The sequence below is a fragment of the Podarcis bocagei genome, assembly GCF_964188305.1.
Source record: "Podarcis bocagei genome assembly, chromosome: 7".
NCBI classification, from domain to species: Eukaryota; Metazoa; Chordata; class Lepidosauria; order Squamata; family Lacertidae; genus Podarcis; species Podarcis bocagei.
The window spans coordinates 77,790,969-77,800,543 of record NC_138132.1 but is presented as its reverse complement, the minus strand read 5'-3'; the positions used below and the strand labels follow the sequence as shown (position 1 = coordinate 77,800,543).

The 9,575-nt window shown below is 45.9% G+C and overlaps 1 long non-coding RNA gene across 1 annotated transcript; it reads right to left on the bottom strand.

Annotated features, from left to right (window-relative positions):
* Positions 1-198: 198 nt before the first annotated feature.
* Positions 199-5,182, bottom strand: LOC308591168. The gene is made up of 2 exons (XR_014010016.1): positions 1,160-5,182; positions 199-938 (listed from the first exon to the last, which is right to left on the bottom strand). It is a non-coding gene; the product is annotated as an uncharacterized lncRNA (long non-coding RNA).
* Positions 5,183-9,575: the final 4,393 nt, after the last annotated feature.

The following is a 9,575-nucleotide window of genomic DNA, read 5'->3' as shown; positions in this document are numbered from 1 at the left end:
CTTCCAAGTAGAAACAAACAGAGAGGAATCCTACTTTTTTTAGATGCTGCCTGTTCCGTTGCTGAATGAAGGTGGCGCTTGCTGTCTGTTGATCTTGTTAGCCCTGCAGGCTCCCTGTCATCTTCCAGGCCTGACTTAAGATGCCAGTTGACTGTGACTTATCGGCTTGAGCTAAAAGTTCCCTCATCCCTTTCCCTCGTCCCTTTGGGCTCCTTCTCAACAATTTTCACTTAGGAGTATGGGAAGTTGCCTTTTTCCAAGCCTATCAAGCTCAGTGTTGTTTACACTGACCAGCAGCTGGGCGCCAGGATTTCCGAGGGGTCATTCCCAATGCTGGCAATTAAACCTGTGCTGTTAGGTGCTCCACTATTGAGCGACAGACTTTTTCGTTCCTCTCCCACTCTTCCCTCAGTGTATATCTTCCCCGCCCATTTTATCCTTGCAACAATGACCCTGTGAGATAGGTCAGGCTCAGAAAGAGTAATTAGCTAGCCCGAGTAGGGTCTTGAATCTGGGTCTCCTTAGCCCTAGACAGAAACGCCACACTAGGTTTCTCACTGGATGGTGGGTAATTTGCCAAGTTGGTGTCTGTGGAGGGCATCCTCTTGCTAGGCCCATATTTAAGGAGTTGAGACATCCCTGAAAACTCCATCGGAAGAGGGCTTGTTAGTACTAAACCCCATAAACTGGTTGCAATATTTGTAGCTTTCCCCTAAATAAATGCCTCTTGGCGTGTGCAGTTTCTATAGTGATGCTTCTAACCAAGTCTTACTCAAATTAGCAGACATGGCTAAATTGTTAATTTTAATGGGTCTACTCAGAGTAGGACTTGGTTGGCTACAACTTAGTAACTATCCAACTGGGTTTGTTTTTTGTTTGTTTGTTTGCGGGGGTGGGGGAGTGGTGTTGGAGAGCATATCTTTCTGCCCTGCCATCTCCTCTATACAGTGGTACCTCGGGTTAAGTACTCAATTCGTTCCAGAGGTCCGTTCTTAACCTGAAACTGTTCTTAACCTGAAGCACCACTTTAGCTAATGGGGCCTCCTGCTGCTGCCGTGCCGCCAGAGCATGATTTCTGTTCTCATCCTGAAGCAAAGTTCTTAACCTGAAGCACTATTTCTGGGTTAGCGGAGTCTGAAGCGTACATAACCCGAGGTACCACTGTACTTGTTTTTCACTTTTTTGCAGTTTGAAGCCATACACATTCTTTCTCTCTGTCATTTCCCCCTTCATTTTTGACCTTAGTTTGTTGCAGGACTCACCTATTCAGTCTTAACAGTTGAATTTACATGCAGAATGCCCTTTTCCTAATCACTACAGATCTTGTTCACTTAGAACCTCAGAAAGTGAGTGGATTTGAAAAACTGCTTTGATTTAATCCTGAATATGAAACTTCTTCCTTGTTTCTATCTCTTCTGCTTGTTAAAGATCATATGTAAGTTTGCCTGGGGCCTGATTTTAATTTCTTTTTAAAAGAAAGTACTGAATATCACCCCTGCCAATCAATTCTCTTACCCTTGCCACAGCTCCCAGATGAACTCATTGTATAGTAACTTGAGAAACTGCTGCTCTCTCCCTCTCCCCTCCCCAGTTTAAAAAAGGAACAAGCACAATGCCTATATTCTATTTTCCTGGCTAGCAGGCATGCGTAGGTTGCCAAAAGGGTGCTGGCTGTAGCATACTGCAATGCTGCCAAAACATGACTCTCCCTTATTCAGCAGTTTTTGGGAGTGCAGGAACATGAGGCTGGGAGGAGCAGCTCGCTGGGTTATTAGTGAACAATGGCCACAGTAGATCAGCCATAAAACAGGCAACTACCTTCCATGTTTTATAGATCAGTTATGATGGCACTTTTCCAAATAGGATTATGAGTTCTGAAACTGGGCAAGTAGAAAATGTCCCTCTGTAGTCTCTCCCACCGCCCACAACAGTGCTTCTACAATACCAAGGCTGTTAAACCACCAGAATTAAGAGGTAAATCTTTTGCTGAACTCCACATTCACATTGCAGGAGCTAGTGGGATGTGTGTGTTTGAATGTCCCTCTTATACCTGTTCCCAATGCACACTCTTCCCTTTCTTTCTTTTTCAGCTGCAGAGGAATTGTATGTCAGAGAGAAGGCTAGGCTATAAACTCCCCACATCCCACTCTAGGAAATGACTGTTTTCTGTGGGCAGGGATTTGGGGTTGTGAAGTCAAACATCCAGTTTCCACCTGTAGCCTAAAGTGGGTTCAGTCTAGAAAAAGCTTGATCTGCAATGAGCAAAATTAGGTTGGGAATCTCCCCGTAGGTTGGTGTTCCTCAATTTCACTGTCCTCAACTCAAGACCATACTGTCCAAGCCTCCTCCAGTGTTGGACACACAGAAGTTTGAGGTCAGGTTTACTTTTGGATCTGGGACTGAATGCTCTAGTACATTGGAGCTAGGGTTGCCATATTTCAAAAAGTAAAAACCAGGACACCCCAAAATTGTTGACTTTTTTTTTTTTTTAGGAAACCACTGAAATTGTTGAGCTTTTCTTTACAAAAACACCAAAAAAACCCCATGATTTTTCGATTGACTTGCCTAACATCCAGGGCAAAGCGCTGCCATTCAGAAATTCCCCCCAGATGTCAATTCTGCCTTTGAAATCCCAGTAATGTCCTGGAAAATCCAGATGTATGGCAGCCCTAATTGAAGTTGTTGGAAAACTTCCTTTAGTCGTAGATTTGACAGATAAAAAACAAGTCACATATGAGGTTTTACGGTAGAGAACATGTTAGGGTTCCCTTTTCATCCTGGCAGGGCTCTTTTGCCTTTAAAAGCTGCCCAGCAGGTAAGCAGTAAAGATACAATGGAATACAATGGAAAGCTCAATCAGCTGAATTTCTGCCTGTTATGTAGTCTGTTCAAGGAGCAAGAGCCCCATGGGAAACTTGGGGAGAAGCCATACCACCATACCTAGCATCCTGTTCCTAAGTGGGGTGGCTTATGTCCCACAGAAATATGGCAAAACCCTGGTTAGAGGAGAGAGCAGGTCTACCGGGAAGTGTGTGTGCATTTGAGCTTTGTGACTCTGAAAACTTCCCGTGCAGCATTTCCTAGAGTTAGGCTGCTTTTGACTGCCCTGTTTCTGGTATTCAATGCCCTCTGTGGCTTGTGATTAGGCCTTGGCAGTTGGGAATAGCACCCTTTTAAATGTTTCTTCCCTTTTAAAACTGATGGCTAAATAACAGCTTGTGTGAAGTCACAGTGGTTACACACCTTCTTTCCCTGAAATGCTGTAGCTGTCTCATTAGTGATGATTAGAGGGTTAGTTCCTTGCCTGCAGAAGGGAAGGTTTGCTGCTGTGCCATTGCAAATCCGTGCCTTGAGCCAAACCCAGCAGTCACACCGGCTTTAAACAGGCTGCTTCTTCTGATCTCTCTCCCTCACTCAGCTTAGAGATTTGCATTTACTTGTCTCTCTTTGCATATTGTTCATTTCACTTTAATAAACCATCACTGAGAAATGTATTTTATCTTTATTGTCAATTTTATATTCCCCCACCCATCTTCTTTTTAAGGGCACAACCAGTGCCTTATAACAACTTTCCCCTTAAAATGCCAATGGTTTCAAATATGGCATTTCATTTGGAATACATTCTTTGAGAGGGTTGGATTTTCTTGTTAGGCATCCAATACTTGAGCTACTGTTGCTTGAAGCAGTTATAAAGCTCAAGGTGCCTTAGTGCTGCTGGCGTAAAATTGTAATCTCTTTTCAAAAACTTGCCTGCAAATTGGTAACTCTGAAAGTCCCTCTTCAGGTGTGGAAAGCAGAAGGAAAGTTACTTGGTGTGAGAACTTGTACATCTTTTCTAGCGAGCAACATTCTCCATAGTAGGGGTGGTTAGCCTTTTTGGCCCCTCATCAGGATTGGCCACGTTGAACAAATTTATCAGGTGGGTGGCCCTAACCACCTGTCAATCACCTGACAGCAAAAGGACATCAGGTGCAAAGTGCTGCTAAAAATGATGCTGGCCCTCTTTGTTTTATACAGGACTTTTGATGGTTTGCATTGAAAGCCCTACTAAAATGAAGGGAAGGAAACTGTTCTAGCAGAGAATTATGATGCGTACCTTTCTGATTCAGGAAGGGGTTTGCATGGTATCCTGCCCCTGCTCATCAGCGGACAAGTGGGAGATTAAATTCTGATCTGTTCCCTAATGGGAACAGGTACACAGCCAATGCAGGATTTAACCCTGTCCTGCCTGCAGTCACATGATGATGTTGCGAGAGACATCAGCTGATGAGCTAGAAGGCATGGTTTGAGGGAAATGGATGCATAGGCTCACTTGGACCCCCTGGCAGGCAAAGACTGGCCCAAGGGTTTGCCACCTCTGCACTGTAGCCTTGCTTTGCTTTCACAGTAGTCCTGTGTCATTGATTTTCTGCACTAAATGCTCTTTTTCTAAGTTATGCAACATTATGAAATACAAAATATATTCTTTTTGCCTCTTAATCTCTTCTCTTCTGGAGTGGGAACAAAATTTCCCAACTGCAAGAATACTTCATTAAAAGTAAAAACATTAGCTCATAATATGGGTAGTCCTCATAAAAAGAGTGGTCATTTTGGAGTCCAAAAATGCAGGATGTAGTTTATTACATTGATTGCCCATAAAATTGTTTCTGGCGAAAAGTTAGAATGAGCGCTCTCCTAAGGGTGTGAAAAATCCTAGTAATGATGCAATGGCAAAGATTTCAGTTTGACCATGAGCACCATCTTAACATCAGAACTAATCTACCCCTGTGGTCATATGGAAAGTCTTGGTGTGTGGTGGCAGCTGGATTATGAAAGAATCCTAAATGAATTTCAAAGCAGATTATCATGGATGGCTAACGGCAAGAGATTGAAGCAGAGCGTCTTTGTCCAGTGTTAAGGCTGGCTGTGCAAAGCAGCAAATGGAGGAGCTAGGGCTTATGATACCTGATTTTCAGCTACGCCTAGGAAAAAAGACGCATAAAGCAAAGGGAACTGGAGGTGTCATGCAAAGCTCCAAACTATCAGCAGGAAACTATGGAAATTTATAACACCATTTAATGCCTTTAAAAGGTGGGGTTTTTTAAGGGGGGTCTTATCCCAAAGAGTCTTACATTGTATGATAAAACACACACACCAGTCACCCAATAGTACATCATTTACAAATAAAAGTCATTAAGCTTCCTAACATCTGGATAAAATACAAGATTAGACACAGATAGTCAATGGATAAAAAACTGATAATTAAAACAAATAAGAACAAAAAACAAGCTTCCTAATATAATTTGAGTTATGGGTTAAGATTAAATTATCATTTTTAAAAGATGTATATGGGAAAGCAAGCAGGTTTGAGAACTGTGTACGGCAGCCATTTAAACAAAGAAGATGTCACTTGCCGTTCCTTCTGTACATCTCTAGGGGATCAGACCACATCAGACTAAGAACTGGGTCAGGAGCAACAGCAGCTTGCAAATAGCTTCTTGTCCTGTGCTCAATCTCCCCCATCCCCTGCCATTCCTGCTGAAATGCTTTCCCATTTGATTCACCCTTAATGTACCTGCATTTTTTCTTACTATCCATCACCTTGTCCTCTCCTAAAATTCTGGCCCTTGGAACAAGGCAATTCAAGTGCTGCAGCAAAGATAATTGACTTGCCCCTCCCAATCACCTGTCAACTGCAAGTCCCTGCTTTGCATTAGCTGGGTACCACCAGACTTTGCAAAAAGGCAACCAATAAATAGCAAATAAAATATTTCAGGGGGGTTTGGGCACATATATAATAGTGGTCCTCAAGTATACTGAGGTGGAACTCCCCCCCCCCTTGCTGCAGAGGGAAGAACTAGAAATTGCAGGGAAGTAGATTTTGTCCTGTCCTAAAGCAAGGGTGGGGAATCTGTGGCCCTCCAGCTTTAGTTGGATTTACAACTCCCATCATCCCTGACCATCAGCCATACTGGCTGGGACTGATGGGAGTTAGCATCCAATAACATCTGAGGGCCACAGATTATCCCCACCCCTGCCCTGAGACGTTTATACAATCAAGAAGCCAAATGGGGACAAAGCAGAACATATGGTGAGTTTTTAAAATTGCATTAAGCCTGTAATTCCTTCAAAAGCCATCTCGGTCAGATACAAAGGGTAAACAGATGCCTTAATTGCAGGTCTCCCACCTCACATGAGGATAGAATGTCTTTGGATATTTCTCTGCGCTTCACACACCATGCTAATTAATGTAACTCTAACGGAAGGATCCCAGAGTGATGTTTCCGTCTCCCCCCCTCCCCCGCTTCAGCCTGAGCTGACGCACTCAGTTTTTCTTAAATAATTAATCATCATTACTGCCTGCTGCTTGCTGGGTACGTTAGTGATAATCTCAGATCCCAGCATATTTACACCCTCCCAGTTCCTGTCTGCAGCTTGCTTTTGCTCTTTTCACAGGCTTTCATGTTAAGGTCTTCATTAACTGACAGGTTGTAGATTTCTGTGCCATCGTGCTTTGATGTCCTTTAAGTACTGAAGCACAGATTGGAAAGCATAGGCCTGTTTGTTTGTATCCTTATTGGATACAGATACAACATAAGGAGAAATAAAGGAAACAGTAACAACACCTGGGCAGCCAGATCCTCTGGGGTTGGCCTTGCATAAAGAATACGGGGGAGGAGGATTTTCTACTGTCCAGCTAGGTAACCACTGCCCCGCTACTGATATTCCTTAAGCGAAAAATCCAGTTCCTAGCTCCTCATTATACAGCTATGACCTACTTGTTGATTTCCTCTCTGTGACCTCAAAGTGTGGAACTCTTCTCCAATAATAATAATGTTAATAATAATTTACCACTCTGGGCGGCTTCCAACAAAATATTAAAATACAGAAATCCATCAAACATTAAAAGCTTCCCTAAACAGGGCTGCCTTCAGATGTCTTCTGAAAGTCTGGTAGTTGTTGTTCTGTTTCACGCTGGACCTCAGTGTCTGGGTAGAATGATGCAACAGCCGCCTCATACAGAGTCAGTACTGTCAACACTGACTGGCGGTGGCTCTCCAGGATTTCAGAATGGGAATAATTTCCAACCCTAGCCGAAGCTGCAGGGATTAAAGCTGCATGCAGAGCATGTGCTCCAGCCCCCTGCACTTGAGGCAGATGTGCACTATAGTCCAAAATATCTGGAGGGCACCAGAACAAAACATAAAAGGAGCCTTGCTGCTGCATCAGGCCGGTGGCCCTTGCCCAGCCAGTCCAACATCCTGTTCTCACTGTAGCCAACCAGGTGCCTGCCAGAAGGCGATGAACAGGACCAGAGCAAAACAGCACTCCATTGAGTGCTTTACCGCTCCTATTCCCACCCCGAGACGTTCTAAGCCCCGCCTCCCAACGACGACCCCGCCCCAGGCTACTTTCACACCTCCCTCTCCGTGTAGCTCCTCCTTTCCCCGACCCCCTTCCCCTTCGGCCACGCCCCGTCCTCCGGGCCACGCCCCTCCCCGAAACAATAGCCGCCTTCTCCTTCCCCAGCCGCAAGCTCCGCGTTGGCCACGCCCCCTTTTACCTCAGGTTGCCGTTGGAGGCGGCTGCCTGAGGCGACGCGGCTTGCCGCCTCTCAGCGGCCTCGGGCGCTGGGACGCGGCAAGCAGCGGCGACGGCGGCGGCGGGTCCCTCCCACCCGGAGTCGCCCAGGCGCCTCCTCCGCTCCCTCCCTCGGTCGCCGCCGCTGTGAGTCACGACGACGGAGGGAGGAGGAGGAGGAAGAAGAAGAGCAGAAGCAGCGGCGGCCGCTTATACACACACACACCGTTCGGCGTTTCTCTCCCCTCAGGCGCAGAAGGAGGCTCAGCCGCTCCAAGTGCTGAGAGGACGAGGGCACGATCCTGCCTCTGCTTCCCTCCTTGTCTACGCGGGAGGGCCACTCGAGGGCTCCTCCCAGACCCAGTAACAACAACAACAACATTATTATTATTACTAGTGCTGCTGATAACTGCTGCTGCCGCCGCCGCCACTTCAGGTAAGCGCTTTACGCCTCGCCTGGCAACAAAAGGCGCCGCGCGGTGAGTAGGCGACTGCTAGCTAGCTTGCTTGCTTTTTCTCTCTCTCCCCCTCAGTCCGCTTGGCTGCTCGCGCACGCGCGCTCGTCCGTCAGCCTGTTTGCGCGCGCCTGGTTGCTCGTTCGAATGTCCGTCCAGCCGGCCGTTGCTCGCGCGCCCGCGCCTCTCCCCCCGACTTTCGTAAACGTCACTCCCCTTCAGCGTTCCATCTCCCCCCTCCCCCACTGCTTGCTTGCGCGCCCTCCGCCTCATCTCTCCCACCCACCCCATTTATCCAACCATCCTTCCCCCCCCAACCTCTAAGCATCACCACCCACCGTCATGGAGTCACTCTTGCTCGCAGGCTCTCTCTCCCCTCACATATATACATACACACAGCGCTAGAAGCATCGCTAAGTACTTTTAAAAGGTGTGGTGGGGCTCACACAGGCCCGCGAAACAAAATAATCGTATGGTAATTTGTGTGCAAGACATACATTTAGGGGTTAGTTTAAGAGGTGGTGGGGTCCTGCTTCTGGGCATCTGGTTGTCTGTTGCGTGGACAGGATGCTGAGCTAGGTGGGTCTGATCCAGCAGCAAGCTCTTCTCAGGTCAGATCCATGGTATACATTGAGAGCATATTCAGCACACACATTTCCTCCATAGAATCCTATTAACTGTGGTTTCTACCCCGCAGATAGCATTTTCAGCATCCATAACAAACTGCAGTTCCCAGGATTTGGGGGTGGGAGAGTACAGTAATGTGCTTTAAATGTGCACTGAACATGCCTTAAATGTATACTGTGGATCTGCCCTTGAGGTTTTTCAGTTCTTGCTGCCAGGGCTTACTCTGAGCTCTGGAATGGTAGGGATGGATGGCTCAGCCTCTGTAAGTCCATCCCATCTCTCTCTCTCTCTCTCTTTTTTGCAGATTAAAACAAAACATGAAAAATTCACATTTAGATTGTATACATTCATCCCCTAAGAGACGTTTTTGCATGCTTTCATTTCCCCTAAGTATGCCTTTTCTGTGAAATGTCCTTATGCCTTTTCTTAATAAAAAAAGGTCTAAACTGCATTTGCCAAATTCATACACAGGCTGATCCACATATAACACTGGGACCAGCAAATTAGGTTGGTTGATTTCAAAATGTGGATCAATTTCTTTTCCATTCCTACAGGATGCCAGCAGGGTTTTAGGGGCTGCTCTACACATTCAAATTAAAACCAACCTTTTACAACAACGTGACTTTCACACATGAGCACATTCATCTCTAGCACCACTTTTCCTTCCCATCTTCATCTACTTTTTTCATATACGTACTTATAAGTCCCTGCCACCAGTCAATGCCATCTATATACCCAGTCCAGTGACCACAGATCAACACAATGTTTGCAAATAGAAAGCAATGAAGGATGACTGCGGCCTTGTCGTGAGTGAGCATTGAAGCGTGCTCAACAACTTTGTAAGCAAAGAAAATGTTAAAATGTTAAGTTTAATACTGGGGTGGAGGGTAAGGATAAGTGATCTGGGGGTTTGGGCTCCCTGGGCCACCTGTT